General features: G+C 42.0%; 1 protein-coding gene across 7 annotated transcripts in view; it reads left to right on the top strand.

Annotated features, from left to right (window-relative positions):
- The first annotated feature begins 7,099 nt into the window (after positions 1-7,099).
- The window catches only part of TBL1XR1 (TBL1X/Y related 1), a 152,877-nt gene continuing 143,078 nt past the window's right edge, over positions 7,100-16,898 (top strand). For 2 of the 7 annotated variants that reach the window (XM_053657952.1, XM_037128332.2), the window contains exon 1: positions 7,104-7,552. The gene's annotated coding sequence lies outside the window, so the exon portion shown is untranslated. Of the gene's footprint in view, positions 7,553-8,212; positions 8,316-8,548; positions 8,766-16,898 lie in introns of those variants that run through there. The other 5 variants (XM_053657957.1, XM_037128333.2, XM_037128335.2 and 2 more) reach the window with 5 other exon arrangements.

The following is a 16,898-nucleotide window of genomic DNA, read 5'->3' on the forward strand; positions in this document are numbered from 1 at the left end:
AGTTTGTTTTGTTAGATTTTGATAATAACCTGGGTACTGACAGGCACAGGCTTCCCAGCTCTTTGTTTATGGAGATCTTGGTATCAGAAGGCTGATAAGGGGAGTTCTCTGCAGTCCCTGCAGGGCCCCCTTTGTCCCACTGGACCAGTGACTTACTCCATTGTGGGAAAGAAGTGAATGAGCACCAGATGCTCTGGTGACAGCCCTTCTCTGCTGGAGGGGACTGGCCTCAGGGCGCAAACGCCCTTTGCCCCTGCGTGAGTGGTTGCCCCTGCAGGGAAAGGCTGTGACTGTTCAGTTCTGCCTGAGGCTTGTTGAGATAAGTTTAGGGGAGGGGAAATTTTAGGAACCCACTAGTTGTTTATCTACCTTTTCATCTCCAAAACTAAAAAATAAAAGATCAAGACATATAAACACTTTACCAAATATAAACACAATATACCAAACAGTGTTCCACAGAATATTAGCTTTGCAAAATTTTGAAAGTTAAGTCTTTTTAAAAATAAATTTATTTACTTATTTTTAGTTTAATTTATTTATCCTTAGAGGGGAAGGGAAGGAGAGAAGTATCAATGTACGGTTGCCTCTCATGCATCCCGTGCTGGGACCTGGCCTGCAACCCAGGCCTGTGCTCTGACTGGGAATCGAACTGGTGAACCATTGGTTCGCAGGCCTGTGCTCAATCCACTGAGCTACACCAGCCAGGGTCTGAAAGTTAAGTCTTTAAAAAGAGGTTTCAGTGGGTTCATGAGACTATCATAGTGCATGGTTTCTCAGTCTGTTAATATGCTAACAAACACTGCAATCTCTAGAAGGTGGATTTAATATGTGAGATTTCCCACTTCTTTAATGTTGGAACCTTTTAATTTCAAAAGTACAGAGGTGATGTGCCTATGAGAAATGGAACATAGCTTGATAAATCTTGACATAAGGACAGAATAGTAGTTGTTAAAAAAAAGAAAAAAGAAAGAAAGGAAAAAGAAAAGAAAAAAGGCTTTATCAGAAGATGTGTGGGGCATTATTCTTATGAAGTGAGGCTGCCTCACTTTCTATTGGCTACATCGTCACATAATGATGTTTCCATCAGCAGACGGGCCCCATGTAAGATGATGCCCATCTCATAAGATTATAATGGAACTGAAAAATTGCTCTCACCTAGTGATGCTGTAACCATCACTCACATGTTTGTAGTGATGCTGGTTAAACAATCTACTGCACTGCCAACAGTACAGCAATACAATATGTACAGTACGAAACCCTTGTAATGACCCCAAATGACTGTTACTGGTTTAGGTATTCACTATATTATCATTTCAATCATTATTTAGAGAGTTCTCTACTTACTACAAAAAAGTTGGCTATAAAACAATATGCCATGTTACACTGGCAGCAGCCTCATACTTCTCGTGTTTACTGAATTTCTGGGTTGCATCATTTTCTCATGTGCTTAAGTGCATGTTTTATAAAGTTAGTGTGGCCTACGTGTACAGTGTTTATAGGATCGACAGTGGTGCACAGTAATGTCCGAGGCCTTTACATGCACTGACTGCTCACGGACTTACCCAGGGCGAGACTTTCAGTCCTGAAGCTCCTATAAAGTTGTACCAGTTTTTATCTTTTTACTGTATTTTTACCTTTTCTATGTTTAGATACAAAAGTAATCACCACTGTGTTACGACTGCCTGCAGTACGTGCTGTGCGGGTTTGTAGCCCAGGAGCAATAGACTGTTCCATGTAGCCCAGGTGTGAGGTGGTATGTCTTTGCATGGACAGTGTTTCACTGTACGCTCACCTGTGATAAAATGTGTTTTAGGTTTCTGACCACGTTGAAGGTAGAGGAGCATTGGAAATAAAACATTCGGGGCAGCAGATAATTTGAGGTAATAAAGAATTCTTTACCTATACTCTATAGATCATTGCATCTCAATCTATGATTTCAGATATCTTTACTGATGCAACCCCAAAGTATATCTCCAGCTCTGATGCTGCCTCTGAACGCAAGGTTTGTTGATCTAGGTGCCCGCTCTGTATCTTCATGCAGATGTGTAACAGGCCCATCAAACTCGAAAACAAAAACCCTTGATTTTTCCCTCACCAGCTTTCTCCTCCCAGACTTTCTTATCTCAATAAATGGCAATTCCATTCTTCCACTTATTTGGTCTAAAATCTTGGAATCATTGTTTAAAATGTACAGACTGTAGCTTTTTCGAGCCAGCTCCTGCCACCATCACCCAGGCCACTGTCCTCTCCTTGGGGTGTCTGCACTGTCCCCTGGCCGGTTGTCCTCCTTGCGTGGCTGCACGGGGTCCTCTGCACAGTAGAGCCCTTTTACCATGCAGGTTGCATCACGTCACTTTTCCGCTTTCAAAACCTTCCATTGGCTTTCCATCTCACGAGAAGAAAAAGGCCTTTCACTTTGGGTTCCTGGCTTCCGTTCCTGCCATTCCTTTGCTTAACTTCATGCCAGTCAACTGGCATTATTTTTATTCCTAGAATACAGCATACTTGTTTTTATTTCTGTTCCTTTGGGCTTGATATTCTCTCTGCCTGGACTGCTCCATTTTGTGATATCAGCACACTCACCCACTCACGTTATTTTTCTGCTTACATGTTACCTTAACTGAACAGTCTTCTCTAAAATAATATACATGTTTAGCACCCTGCCCTCGACTTTATTCTACATAGGCTTGGTACCTGTCCTTTACCTGACTTGCTAGCAACTAGGTATAGTCCCGTGCCCAAGTTTTGGCTGATGGAGTATGAGTGGAAGCAATGAGAGTGAATGCCAGGGCAAGTCCTGAAAGAGAAAGTATAAGCCCCCCATTTCTCCGCCTTTCTAGCCCAGTGGCTGGAATTTGAATGTGAGGGCAGGAGCTAGAAAAGCCACCTTAGAAAACCAGAAGGAAGATGTGTGTTGAGGCAGTAGAGAAATCTGGGCCCTTAATACCTTGTCAGCTCTGGAATGCTTACATTTGAATGGCCTCCTAAGAGAATAAACTTTTTTTTTTTATGTTGTTTATGTCATTTTCATATTACCTTTGTTACGTAAGTGAAACTAAAGACTAACACAGGCACAAATTTTTTGAAAGTCTGCCTGAGCTACCTGAAATGGACTGGAATGTAAATTCCATGCTAGTGGAAGCTCTGTTCGGTCCACTATAAACTGCTTCTTGAACAGTGCCTAGTACACTAAGCATTAGGTAAATGTTTATTGAATGACTGAATGGCAAAACCATCAACATAATGGAAGGCCTTGAGTGTTGCCCTGAGGAAGCCCGTGGCTGGTCAGTATAAGTGACTGGTGCAGCACTTAGCAATCTGTGTGTGTTGGTTTCTGTTCTGACTGAATCACAAAGGCAGGATACAACCTGCTATTTTCATTATCTGAGGGGTATAAATACTTGTAAGATGGTTGTGTGTTTCTTTTGTAATTTAAATGTAGAAGACTCCCAGGTAGAGTTCAGAGTTGTAGTGATATTGGGTCACGAAGTCATGGAAAACTGTGACAAGTTTCACACCGATGAGGAAAGGTCACAAGTCGCATGCTAAGCACAGATGGAGAAAAGGAGTTTGTGTGCTAAGATCTTGAGATGTGTGGCCAAGATGTGTGCATCAGTGGGGATGGCAAAAGCTGATAGCTGAAAGAACCACAAAGAATTGTACAAGCTGAGTCAAAATGAAACGGAGACATATCACAGGGCATCATATTAGCAAGAAGCTTGGGGGTAAATGCTGCAGACATAAAGCCACTGAGTTCCTGGATGAGTAACACTATAAAAAGATTTATAGTGCCAGAGTAACATTTTTGGTATAAAATATCTTTTTCATGCTATTAAGTTTGTTTTGAACACCTTAATTACATAGATCAACCAATGCAAACAATTTAAGCCATCATGGTGGCTTTAAAAACACACACAGGGATGAAATCCTGTGGGCCTGGGATTAAGCCACTTTAAAGTTTAAAACATTCCATTTCCTGAGTGATGAAAGTTGCAAACGTGCAAGCTATCCTAGCACACCACACCCCTGTGTGTAATATTACTGAAATAAAACAAGTCCAGATTTGTTTAGTCATTTTATAATATAGATGTAACTTCTGGTAACAGTTACTAGTATGAGGTTTCTCTTCGTTGAGTAAATTAACTAGAAAGTTCAGGGCAGCTTTCTTAATAATGTGCCTCTTTGCTTGAGAATTTCTCAGTAACAAAATAATTTCTCCTTTCTAGAAACATTCCAACACATTGGAAGCATAAGGGAAGATTTTAGATTAGGGAAAAGCACTGAAAATTAGTAAGAATAGTTACTTCTTTGTCCTGTTCCTCACTCTTGTGCCTAATTATTGAAGTTTGGTGAGGCCCCTCATCTTGCACAGTGGATATGTTAGGGTGACAGAAGGGCAGGGTGACTATTCGTGCCACCTTTATATGGGGGCTCACTTATTGGAAGATGTCACATAGCAGTCACACCATCGTTTCAGATAGGTTCCAGTATATAGCAAAGGGATCAAAATACAGTTTCATTTAAAAATCCTTAGCAGAGAGAATCAAGGCTTTTTCACATTTAGTGCTGGGGGGTGTGTGTGTGTGTCCAAAGATAAAGTTTCTTTTCAGTGAGTATGGAAGGTGAGGTGCCCTTTACTGGAAGTAGTTTATGGCAACAGGTCTCTCTTTTGGTGATTTTCATCACACCATTCAAATGAAGTAATTTATGCGCAGAAATACTTTGAAAAGTACAAGTATGTAAAAAACACATAGATTATTATCATTGTGATAACTTCTGTTAGGAAAAAGGTAGCTTGGGATATATAAGAACTTCAGGCTGGAAGCCCTGAAGAAGTGTGGGCCCACCCTTGCAGAAGGATAGAAAGGGGTCTTTTTGAGAGTGAGTAGTGGGGGTCCCTGGATTGAAGATGACCCTATTTAAGAATCATGTAGTTGAGAAGTCCATATTAACTGGAAGAGGGGTTTAATAGTACCTGCTGCCTGGAGAAGGCCCATGTGTGCAATGTGAAACTTCTAATAGATTTGTTTTATTGGGTGAATCAGATAAATGAACTCTAATTGTACTGAAATAGTTTAGTTATTGAAGAGAGGGTTATGTTTAGTAACCTACATATGTCATTAATCAACTCTTTAAGCAATTTAAAAACAGAGGAAACTCCTGTATTCTCATTGCTTCTGAAATAAAGTTTTTGCAAAGGTGCTAGTTCTGCAGTAACTAAGCCTTGGCTTCAGACTCCTACTGAAATGCAAACTCGCTTTCCTTGCGCTGTTTCCCTGTACACTCAACACAGTGTTTTGGAAACCAGCAGTTATCTAAATTCCCATCGGGTGACATTGTTTAATCTGACATTCCCTCTTTCATATATGAAAATAGCTCCAAGGATGATCCACCAATCCACGGAAGTTCTTTAAACTCATTTCTTGGTGGTTGGGAGAGTTTCCAATACTTTTTTCAGAGAAATCCTTTTTATCTGATGGTTTTCCTGTCCCCCCCCCCCTTCTCCCACCCTGGTCAGGGGAGCCTGTGCCAGCTTCCCCTCACCCCCAAGCAAGGGCTCATCAGGGGAAAGAGGCATTGACCTTGGCTATCAAAGCACCTGTCTAATCACTGAGCTCATTAGGCCTCCCAGAGTCCAGATGCAAAGTTACTTCAAATGAACTTTTCTGGGTGTTTGTGTGTGAAAATTTAGGTCTTTGATATTGAGAGCAAAAGACTGTTGCTTTGAAATAATGACTACACCTATTTTCAAATACTGTGATGAAAACAGAACTCTTCATGTAAAAAGGCTGCAGAAATAGTAATTTACTTTGAAGACAGTAATAATTAATTACGACAACAAACATATTTTTTGGTCATATCTTAAAGGGGTAGCTGCTTATGTCCTAGGCTTATACAAGTCTTAAAAGACCTCCAATCCCTGCTTCGTGAAGGCCTTAGGAAGGTTATCTCGTTTGTCTTAACACCTGTGAGGTGCTTAAAAACAAGGTGCTGCACCCTCATCCTCAATCATATTGTCAGATCATCACTCACCTAAGTTACACTTTATAAACAGCCTTGATGTGCTACTCACATGCAAAAAGTACCTGAAGTGGGTAAACTTTTGTGGATGCTGCCCTAGAAGTATATACAAGGGTGGGCAAAAGTAGCTTTACAGTTGTGTGAGTGGTTACGATTATTACCATAGCTTTACTAACTCAAAAGAATGTCACAAAGCAACTGGAAACCTACATTTGTCCACCCCTGTATTTAGTAATCACCTAATTACATTATTTTATTTTTGTGAAACGAGAACTGATGGACCAAACCTTTCAAACAGACCCACCAGACGATAAATACCACCATATGTTTGATTCACAGTACATTTGGGCATAAACACTTCAATTACAGCTTTGTGTTTAGTATCAAAAACCTTTCCTTGTGTGCGTGTGTTTTCTTTACAAATCCCGTGCTCTGGATTACATTTTAAAGAATGCTTACCACAGATAAAGCACATTTCCAGGTACGCTTCCGAGAAACATATTTATTTACGTACACAAAGGTGTGTGCACATCTTTTCACACACACAAGTCCGTATGATGCCTGAGCCGCGCTCCCTGCACATGCCCACCGCATGTGCCTGCTCACAAGCGCACCGGGTCCTGGAAGGGACCGGCTGCCCCCGAACACGCGGGAGCCCGACCGCCCTCCTCAGCCAAGTTGACCCTCGTGGCCACCCTGGCAGTGGCGCGAGCTTCCCCGCCTCCAATGGGGCTCGGGCCGCGGGGCCCACACCCACCCAAGCGGTTCATCACTGGGCAGCGCGGCGGTGGGGGCGGGGCGGCCAGTGCCCTAGAGGCGCCTCGGAGCGCCAGCGGGTCTTTATTTTTAAGAGACTGCGCCGCACGAGCCCAGCCCCCATTGCCGCCGCGGCGGGCGGGAGGGAGCGAGAGGAACGAGACCGGCGGAGGCGCACCCCCTCCCCTCCCCCCTCCCGAGCCGCGCGCCGCCGCCGCCACCGCCTCCTCCGAGCGTCCGCGGCGCCCCTCCCCCGCCGGCCCCTCCCCCGCGCGCCTGCCCGGCGCAGGCCGCTCGGGTTTGTTTTGCTGCGCGGCCGCCGCCGCCGCCGCCGCGGGCCTCGCGAGCTCATTTGTGCCTGGCTGGTCCCCATTCCTCTCTCCCCAGTGTTGAGTGTCTGAGCCGTTGGCTGCTCCGAACCGTTTGGCTCTTTCCCTTAGTAACAGCTTTTACCTTCTGCCTCAATTCCTCTCCCAGCTCGCGCCCTTCCCCCGCGCGCCGCTCCCCCTGCCGGCGGCCGCGTGCGCCCCCGCCCCTCCCCCCGCGGCGGGAGCACCTCCGCTAGCCACCTGGGGACCCGCGCCGCGCTCCCCGCCCCCGCCCGCCCGGCGCCCATCCCCCGCGCCCTTCGCTCGCCGGGGTTATAATTGCTTCTCACCCCCCGGAGGGGTTATTTTGGGGGTGGTTGGAGGCGGCGGCGGCGGCGAGGAGGGGAATTTCCTTGTGCCTCCATTCCCGGGAGGGGGGGAGCCGCGTCCGAGGCCATCGTTTCCAGGTAAGCGCTGGGGGCCCGACCCCCGGGTGGGGGCGACCGCGGGTCGGGGTGGGGGGCGAGGGCGCAGGCGGCCTGGGGGCGCCGGGCCGCAGGGAAATGGGCGCAACTGGAACAAGCATTTCTCCAACTTGGCCCTTTGGGGAGCTGGGGCACGGGTGGGGGAGGGGCAGGAGGGGAAGGCATTTAGGGTGTCCCATCCCCCCTTTTTCCTCTCTGAGGCTTCTTTGAAATGCTCACGTGCCTGCCCAATCCCTACGCTTTCCTGATCTCAGGGGATCCTTACCCTTATTATGTTGTCCCCGAAAATGTGCACCTTGGCCTTCTCCCCCTCTTCCACCCTTCATGCATTTACACCCCCCTTTTTATGTGTGTCTTTGGGGGTAGGCTTTCAGGGAAGAATTTGCAGCAAATTGAATCAAGGAGCCATCATGAGGCCGACTCCTTTATAGCCTATTTTTAGCCGAGGAGAGGGATCTTTTTGCTGCACGTTATTTAGTTAAACCTCAGTCGGCAATGGAAATCTGCTTTCCTCCTTGGGCGCGTCCACGACCCCGTCCGGCTTGCTGGGGGTTGCCGGCGGCTGTTGGGGCCGCGGGTCCCATGCGAGGGCGCCGGCGGGGGAGGGGCGCGCGGCCGCGGGGCTGCACTTCTGGACGTGTTTACTTGTAACTTGGTTCTTTTTATCATCCTGAGAAGGTATTATGAGTCTCTTTGAAGTTGGGTTCAGAAGTGTAGAAATGGCAAAGTTATTGCCAGTTTCCTGGTAAGTTTGGGGTGGCACATAGTCACATTATTTTCTGACTGTGTAAAGGCCACGTTGTGAGGGTGGTTTCTTGGTAACTTCCTCTTTGCAATCGATGTCATTTTTGAACAGCAACAGACTTTTATTTAAGTGAAATATTAATCTTAAATGGCAGCTTGAGGGAAGCCATGCATGTGTTAACATGGTCAGTATTTTGGGAAGTTCCTAATTTGCTGAAACAGGCATCAGTTTGCAGTGGCAGCCGAGATTAAATTTAGGTTGTGAAAATGGTGTGTTTCATGTAAAATTTGGGTTGTAACGGCTCTTTAAAATTGATCCTATTCGGATATCTAATAACATTTTCTAAAATATTTTGGTGATTGTAAATGACAAGGGTGGGTACCTAGTTGAAAACTAGGTTTTCTTGGGGGCTGGAGTTTACTTAAAACCTTGGACGGTGCAGGCACCAAGGTGAGTAGTTTTAGTACCTATGTAATTTACAATTGACTTAGGAAAGTTAACTATTGGTTTTCTTGTTTTCCAAACCAGAACCTTATGTTGATTAAAACAAGCTTGTTAATAAAATATAGTGAGTGAGTTGGTCGGTTATTTTTAGTCTAAAATGGTCCCCCTACCTCATGTAATTAAGTAATTATCTTCCTCCCCTTTTTTCCTAAACACTCCTGTATCAGATTGGAAAATATAAGGCCCCGGTGGTGTTTTCATCTGCCTACCTAAAACAAATTGAAATAAATATCGTGGTTACACATTGAAGATACAGTGAGTGACTTTTTGGCTATCCCAGAACGATTCATTTTCATTTTTTGTTAAATCAGACTCACGCTGCATTGGTGTATTTCAGTAATTCTGACTTCTTGTGACTGTGTGTTCTCACCATTTTAATAAGTTTATAGTCTAGGGAAACAGAGCAGCTTTTTCTCCATGAAAATGGTGAGTATGTTGGGTTGTATCATGGGAGTTCATGGCAAGCAAGCTTCGGAAATTATCATTGAGGGTTCCAGAAATAGTTAGCATTTACCTGTGGAGGAGGGGCAGTGGTAGAGAGAAAATATGCCTGAGAGTGGGTTAGGCATGTGATGAGTTGTTTATACTTTTTTTTGCTGTTAAATTGAGGTTTTCTTGCTTGTTTTGAGTATTATATTTTTTTCCAGTTCTTTTATCAAGCACTCACTGTCTGATGACTGTGTAATCACAGCCATTAAACCCATAAATAACTACTGTTTTTGCCATTTGAGTAGTTGGAAACGACCTCTAGGGAAAAACACTAACCTGTATCAGGGTGAAGACAATGTTTACATAGAAGTTTTTCTTACTATTAAAGAACTTCATTAAGTGGCTTAAAAACTGTTAAGCTCACCCTCAGTTAACAGAGGGATGTTTGATAATTCATGTGGTGGAGACACATTGTAATGAAGTGGCCTCTTGTGGAGGTTGTATTTTTGCATTGGTTGCTTCAAGGGCGTGTTAAACATTTAAGTAAGTTTTTACATATGTCTGGGAATCTTTTTGTTACTTGCATTCTCAACATCTAATTAAGTTTTATCATGATTGCCATGATGCTTGCCTTGCCTTCCAAGAGAACAAAAAGTAACTGCTTCCTGTGTACTGGGAGCCTTTGAAGGTAATACGCAGAAAGGGTAGAAGCTTAATGTAAACATAGGGGTTACTGTTGAAAAGAGATGTGAGTAATGGACATTTTGGACAACAACCTGTTGAATAAATACATCTGTTTGCATATTGCAATGATAAGTGCAGTCTTGTCAAATGAGAAGCCGACCAAGGAATCGTCCTACAATTTACTACAGCATCATTACTATGAAGGATTTCCAACTTGACACATTTTGATGAAGTTAGTAGAAGAATTTGTTGGTTTCATTCAGTTTCTGTATTTGCTAATATATAAAAGGAATTGAGAGGAATGTGATTGGTAGTAAGTCGGGAGAGAGATGGCAGAAATATTGCCACTGTCCGGGACTTTGTATTTTCTAGTACAAGTGAATTTGACTCATTTCACAAATAACATTTTAGTAGGTCACTGAAATGCAAAAAAGGAAAGCAGTTAACATTCAGATATTTGTGCATTCCCATAAAACAGAAGGGCCAGGCTCCTAGGTCTGTATAAAGAATTAGTAAGAGTGTGTCCAGTTTGGAGACCACCATGGCGGTATCTCCTGCTCTATCACCAGCAGAAACTTGAAAAAAAAAATTTTGTGTGTGAAAGAAAGCTGTGTGGAGAAGTTTGCTATTCACCACCTCTGGTATTGGACTCTGCTGGAGGACAGTGAATTGCCCTGTTTGGAGAGCCATAAGAAAGGGACTCTGCTTGGACTACACTCTAGGAAAGGTGAGAATTGCTTTCTGTGCCCTTCATCCCACAGGCTAATCCTATGAGATGGGTGGGTAGTACTGGGCTTTTTTTTTTGTGGATATGAAACAGAGGCCCACAGAAGTTAATTCACTTGTCCAAGGCCAGAACATGATCAAATGATGCACTAGAACCCAAACCTGGGCCTGTCTGAGCCCCCATTCATGTTCTTTCTAGGTGGTTGTAGTTGTGCCATGTTTTTCCAGCTGTTTTGTCAGTCTTCTCCGTAGCTGTGCTTGCAAAAACTAGTGTTTCTAATCAGGCTTACAATTCTGTACTTGTCTTTCTCTACCAACTGGGTCAGGTGACTATGGATAAATGAAATTCGTGGGATTCAAACATCATTGTGCTTACATTTCTAGAACTGTTTGTTTGATAAGATGCAATCTTGTCAATTGCTGTGTTTTCTACCTTAAGATTGACAGCGGTGAAGTGGCCTCTCCAAGTGTATTGCCTGCAGAAGTAAGAAAATGTGGTTCTGTGCCTTCAGTTAAGAAGGAAAAGCACATTAGACCATACCCAACTTTTCTCACAGTACTTACTCCTTGAATAAGAAACATCCTGTGTCTGGTGTAGTATAGTTGATTCCATCTGAGATCCTTGAGGCCAGCTGCCTGGGTTCAAACTCAGGTACCATCCCTTACTGTATGTGACCTTGGGGGAATAACTCCGGCTGTATCTCAGGTTTCTCCACTGTGTCATAGGGACAGTAGACTTTGTAGAGTTGAGAGGATTGAGAAAAGTGTGTTTGTAAAGCGCTGAGAGCAGTACTTGACGTACAGCAAGCATCATGCAAATGTAAGGTGTTTAGGATGATGATGATGATGATAGGTTTGGACTTGAAGTTTGATTCTTTGTATTACATTTTAGTTGCTTGTTACTTATTCTGAGTGGGGGCATACTGTCATAGAAAGCATTTGGCAGCTTTATTTCCTGAGTTCCTTGTCAAAGTGTTTAAAATAAACTGGGCTTAACTTGTTTACTTTTGAAGTTGTGGTTTAAGTCTTACCTTGAAGAATTAAATTGGGCTTTAATAGTATCAGGTTACCTGGTTGGTGTAGGTACAGTGGCGCATCTTGGACTTTTTAAATCCACTTGCACCATTTGAAATATTTTCCAACTTAAATTTTTTTGTTGTTGTTTTTCCAAGGCCAAGTTTGGCAGTACCTAGGATCTGCTTTTTAGATTGGAGTGATTACTTCAATGTGTTACTGTTTCTCCGGCCTTGACCTTTCATTTGTGTTCTTGCTCCATATTTCAGCTGCTGTCAAGACTGCTCTACTTGGAAGTTCTGTTCCTCTATAATATCTGTGAGCCTTGTTACTTCCCACTTTTTACCGTTTTTAATTCAGCAATAATGTTAACAACTGCTAGTAGAGTTCTATGTGTCAGGACTACACAGATGCTTTGACAGGTACTTGTGACAGTCTTGTGGGTGATACCCTGATTTTGACCAAGGCTCAGATAGTAAGGGGCATGTGTATCTTTTAGCAGTCTGTTGTTTTCTGAGTGAATGAGTGAATGAGTGAAAGAAAGGAATGGGTGAAGGGCTTTTGGTCTGGATGTTCGCATTAATTTTCTAGCAGGTCGCTCGGAGCAGGGCAGCCTTTCTCCACCTGTCTCCTGTGACCACTGACAGTGTGTTTATTTAAAATACCGATTTCATCACAGTTTCCCTGCTGGAGAACCCATTATGGCTTCCCTTTGCCAACTGGATCAAGTTCATGTGCTTCAGTCTGGCTTTTAAGTCTCGATTCTACCTATTCAGCTTCATTTCCCATTCTTTTCCAACAGGGATTCTTGCCTGCTTATCAAATACTGCGGTTTTCCATACTCGTTACTCTGTTGCTCTTGCTCATGCTGTTCCTTCCCTCTGCCCTTTTTATGGCCGGATTTCGGTCCCACTTCTTCCAGGAAGCTTTTCTGGCCATCCTGACTCAGGATGTTCCTTCTCTGAGATTCCACTGACTTAGTGAATATCACAAACTCTGTCATTATTCATTGTTTTATGTGTGTGGGGTGTCACATCACCCCAACTACATGTCATATTTTTTGGACCTTTTGAAAAAATAATATTTAGCAGAATTCTTGACTTTCTTCCATAACATCGTCATGTATAAAGGGCCAATGCTAAAATGACAGTGACAGTCACTTTAATGTGGCGGGAGCCTCTTTTTGAATTAGGCCTTCAAGGTTTAGGGCTACTGTAGTCACACTTAACTGTTAGTCTGTTTTTTTTTTTTAAATTTTATTTACTTATTTTTAGAGGGGGGAGGGAAGGAGAGAATATCAATGTATGGTTGCCTCTCGTGGATCCCCTGCTGGGAACTGGCCTGCATCCCAGGCATGTGCCCTGCCTGGGAATCGAACCACAGTCCGCTGGTTTGAAGGCCCGAAGGCCCGCAAGCCCGCACTCCGTCCACTGAGCTACACTAGCCAGGGCTAGTCTGTTTTTTTTTAAACCTACTCAAAACTTAGAGTGAAATGAAAATTAATTTTGTCTTCTTAATTCAGGAATGGTAGTTCCAGTATTGGTGAAAAACCTACTCTAGTTGGGAATCATGTCACACTAAGTTGGCTTTATCTGGTTATCTTTGTGTCAATTATAATTTCAGATTTTAGATTTTACTTATTTTTAACTTCTCAGGCCATTTTTCTTATTATTTTCTCAGTAGTGTGCCTAAATAAAATTTTTTTAAGCTCTCAGTATGTTTAACAGCAGTCTGAGGACATTGGAGTCCCATTTGAGCCATTGCCATGACTGTATTGACGTTCAGTGTGAGGTGTATCTGTTATACCATGTAAGTGGGTTTGATCTACTAGAAGAATGCCATCGTGACCAGTAGGTTTTTATGGTAATGCTGTGCTGTGTTATTTACAAACAACCTGAGTAATTTATTCTAACTGCCACAAATTTGGTTATATCTTTCTGAAATTTTTAATATTTAGAGTTTTAAAGTACAATCTTTAGCATGATTTTTATTTGTCTCAGAATGAGTGCTATGTTACCTTGCTTTCTGAGGGCTTAGATTCTTGGCTCAGAATTAATATAACCAAACTATAAGGGTCATGCTGAGAGTTCAACAATTAAATTGTAGTAAACATGGAGTATTCTGATTATGGAAAAGATTTGCGTGTAATGAATAGTTTGAGGCATGAGGAAGAATAGGTATTGAATGTTTAAACTGGGAGTTTGCCACTTTTTTCCTTCCGTAGCTGTGAAAGTTTCTTTTAGGAGGTAGAATTTAAAAAACAGAACATGAGGAGTACAGGTCAGAAGTGGTCATTCCAGTATCTTAATAGAAAAATTCTTCATATGAAATGGTACACTGTGGTCTCAAACTTTCTTTTAAAATAAAGATGTTAAAAATTTTACATTGCATTAGAACAGTGAAGAATTTTTACTTTTCAAGAACTAGATTTCAATCTCCTTGATACTTCTTTATTTTGTCTGAGAACAAAGGTGGTATCTGAGCTTTTCTTTTCAACATTTTCTTGCATTGTGTCCTTTTCAACACTGAATGATAGGACATTATAATGAGGTAATCAGTGACTGGTTTTGTTCTTTCTGTTTATCTACTTGAATGGTGCGTAGCATTTCAAATTCTAACATAGGTTCATTATTCAGCAAATTAATTTTTATCAGTTTTTGTAAAGCCATAGTTATGTGGGTAAATGATTTAGCTTGTAGAAATGTATACTATAAGGGGATTGTGTGAAATACCTAAAATTTGCTCACTCATTCAACCAATACTTACGGGGTCAATTCTTGTATTAAAATTCTCACATTCTGTCATAGTATTTTCTTAATAGACAGAAAGTACTTGACATTAGCATAAGCAAACCCCTTGCTAGAGAAGTTACAGCCTATTTTGGTGGTTACCTTTAACTGCTAATAAAAAACAGATTATGGCTTAGGGAAAGGTGTTTTATGCTTTCTCCTTAATTTGAACAAGGTAATCGTGTAGAGTGTATACTAATTTTGTTCCATCTCTATTTTGCTGCTATTATATGTCATTAACTCACAGTATAAGGCAATTGGGTCATCTACCTTGGGTTTTTGAAATAAGGTAGTAGGAATAATAAATGAATTTCCTTAACATTTTTTTTTCTTCTTCTATATAATTATCCTTTTGTGGGACAGAGTTCATAATAGATGTGTGAATTTTTAGATGCTGTTTGTAGCTGTGGCAAGGTTCTTTGGCACCTTTTAATGTAAAAATGTAATAATACTTAAAATAATTTTCCTCCACTAAAGTTACAGGTTTTATCTGTTGTCACCTTTCTCTGTTTTTCTTACTAAGTCCTGTAGATTTGTGAGATCATGGACAGGTTAGGGGTGCAGTCTACTATTGTATCAGGGAAATAGTTTTCCTGTTGTGCAAGAATTATTTTTTGACCTTGGATTTCCTTGTGTCCTGCCAGCAGAGGTCACCAGTTTTAACACCTAGTGGGAGGTGTTTTTTGTGAATTGAATGGGTCTTTTACAGATTTGTTTAGATTTGGTGTTTATGACTTTCTTGTTAGTATTTATGACTTGTTAGTATTTGAGTATTTCTTCTCAAAATTACATTTGAATGAAAGAACAAGGAGGCAAAGGTCTTATATAGTTTGCTGCCATTTTAATTTAGAAAGGGGAAGAGGAGTTGGAAAGGACTTAAATATGATGTAGTGTGTGTATGTGTTCTTGTTTCGAGTGTTTAAAGGGACTCCAGAAAGATACACAAGGTCTAGTAACGGTGGTTTTTGGGGCGGGGGGGATGGGGAGATCATGAGGTCACATGTGGGAAAAACTTATTTTGGTGCATAACCTTTGAATCTTGTGTTAGTTTTAGCCATTTCAAAAAAAAAAAGTTTGTGAAAAATCAAGGCTTCCAGTTAAGAATTCTTAATCTTTTCTACTCATTTCAGTGTAGACAGTCAAAAAAACAAGAAAACTGCTGATTCTCTCCGTGCTTTTCAATCAGTTCTTAAAGAGCTGAAACTATATTTCTTTGTGCACTTAATCTTGTTTCTCAGATTTGTTGGTGGAATTAGAGCTACTGAGTAAGGAATGTATACAAAGGTCATGAAGACAAAGGCAAAGGAGGGTAGGATTGAGGGTGGGGCAGGGATGAGTGGTGAGGAGGAAAAGGGAGACAACTGTACTTAAATGACAGTAAAAAAATATGGAAAAAAAGAATAAGTAAAAAAAATGTTGGTTCTGTTTCACGATTATATCATCAGACCAGTGGAAATATAGTAATAGTGAACTGGTGATTTTGAATTCTATTCAAGGTTGATAATTAGAAATTAATTTAATGTAAACTTTTAGAGATTGCGGTTGTGCTGTTTTGCCAAGGATTTGGAAACCAGGTGAAAATTGGAGTTTTTATAGTTTAGTAGTTGATTTTATAATAATCTTTGATAAAATGGGATTTGTGGAACTATTGATATATTCCGATATTTCATGGATCCTAACATAACTTGTGAATTTAGGTACGTGTATTATTGATTCCAAGGACACAAGGACAGATACATTAGACTCTGATTCCGTTTTTGGTTGCATTTGGTGTCATTTGTGATGGTACATTGGCTGTTTAGTTTGCCCAAAGAATCTTGTCTTCTAGTTGTGCTCATCAGTTTTAACTTAAGCTGGAAGGACCTCCAAAAGGTAGCACCTGTTGCGTGCGGTTCATTCTGCAGCCGTAACGTGACTGTAGCCTTTCCTGAGAGCAGGGCCTCTCTTCAGCGATAAAAGGAGTAGGTGGGGTCTGTGTCTGCTCTTGGGCAGAAACTCCTAACTGAACGGGGTCAGTGTGGCGAAGTGCTCACCTCTGACGCCTGTCACCCTGACTTACGAGTTATGTGGCTTTGAGGAATTGTGGAACTGTTTCCATTCGTTTCCACTCTGGAAAATGGGAATAAAGAATAATTAATAACTTTTTGCCCTGGCTGGCGTGGCTCAGTGGATTGAGCATGAGCTTCGAACCAATGGGTTGCCAGTTCGATTCCCAGTCAGGGCACATGTCTGGGTTGTGGGCCAGGTCCCTGGTACAAGGCCCTGGTACAGGGTGTGTGAGAGGCAACCACACATTGGCAATCCTTTCCCTCTCATTCTCCTTCTCTTCACCTCTCTGTAAAAATGAATAAGTAAAATCTTTAAAAAAATGATAATTTTCTTCATAGAACATTTGTGGGGATTGAAGTGGAATGCATGTAAAGCAGTTATTCCAGGG

Source organism: Artibeus jamaicensis, unplaced genomic scaffold, assembly GCF_021234435.1.
Source record: "Artibeus jamaicensis isolate MK-2021 breed Jamaican fruit bat unplaced genomic scaffold, CSHL_Jam_final scaffold_474, whole genome shotgun sequence".
Taxonomy (NCBI): domain Eukaryota; kingdom Metazoa; phylum Chordata; class Mammalia; order Chiroptera; family Phyllostomidae; genus Artibeus; species Artibeus jamaicensis.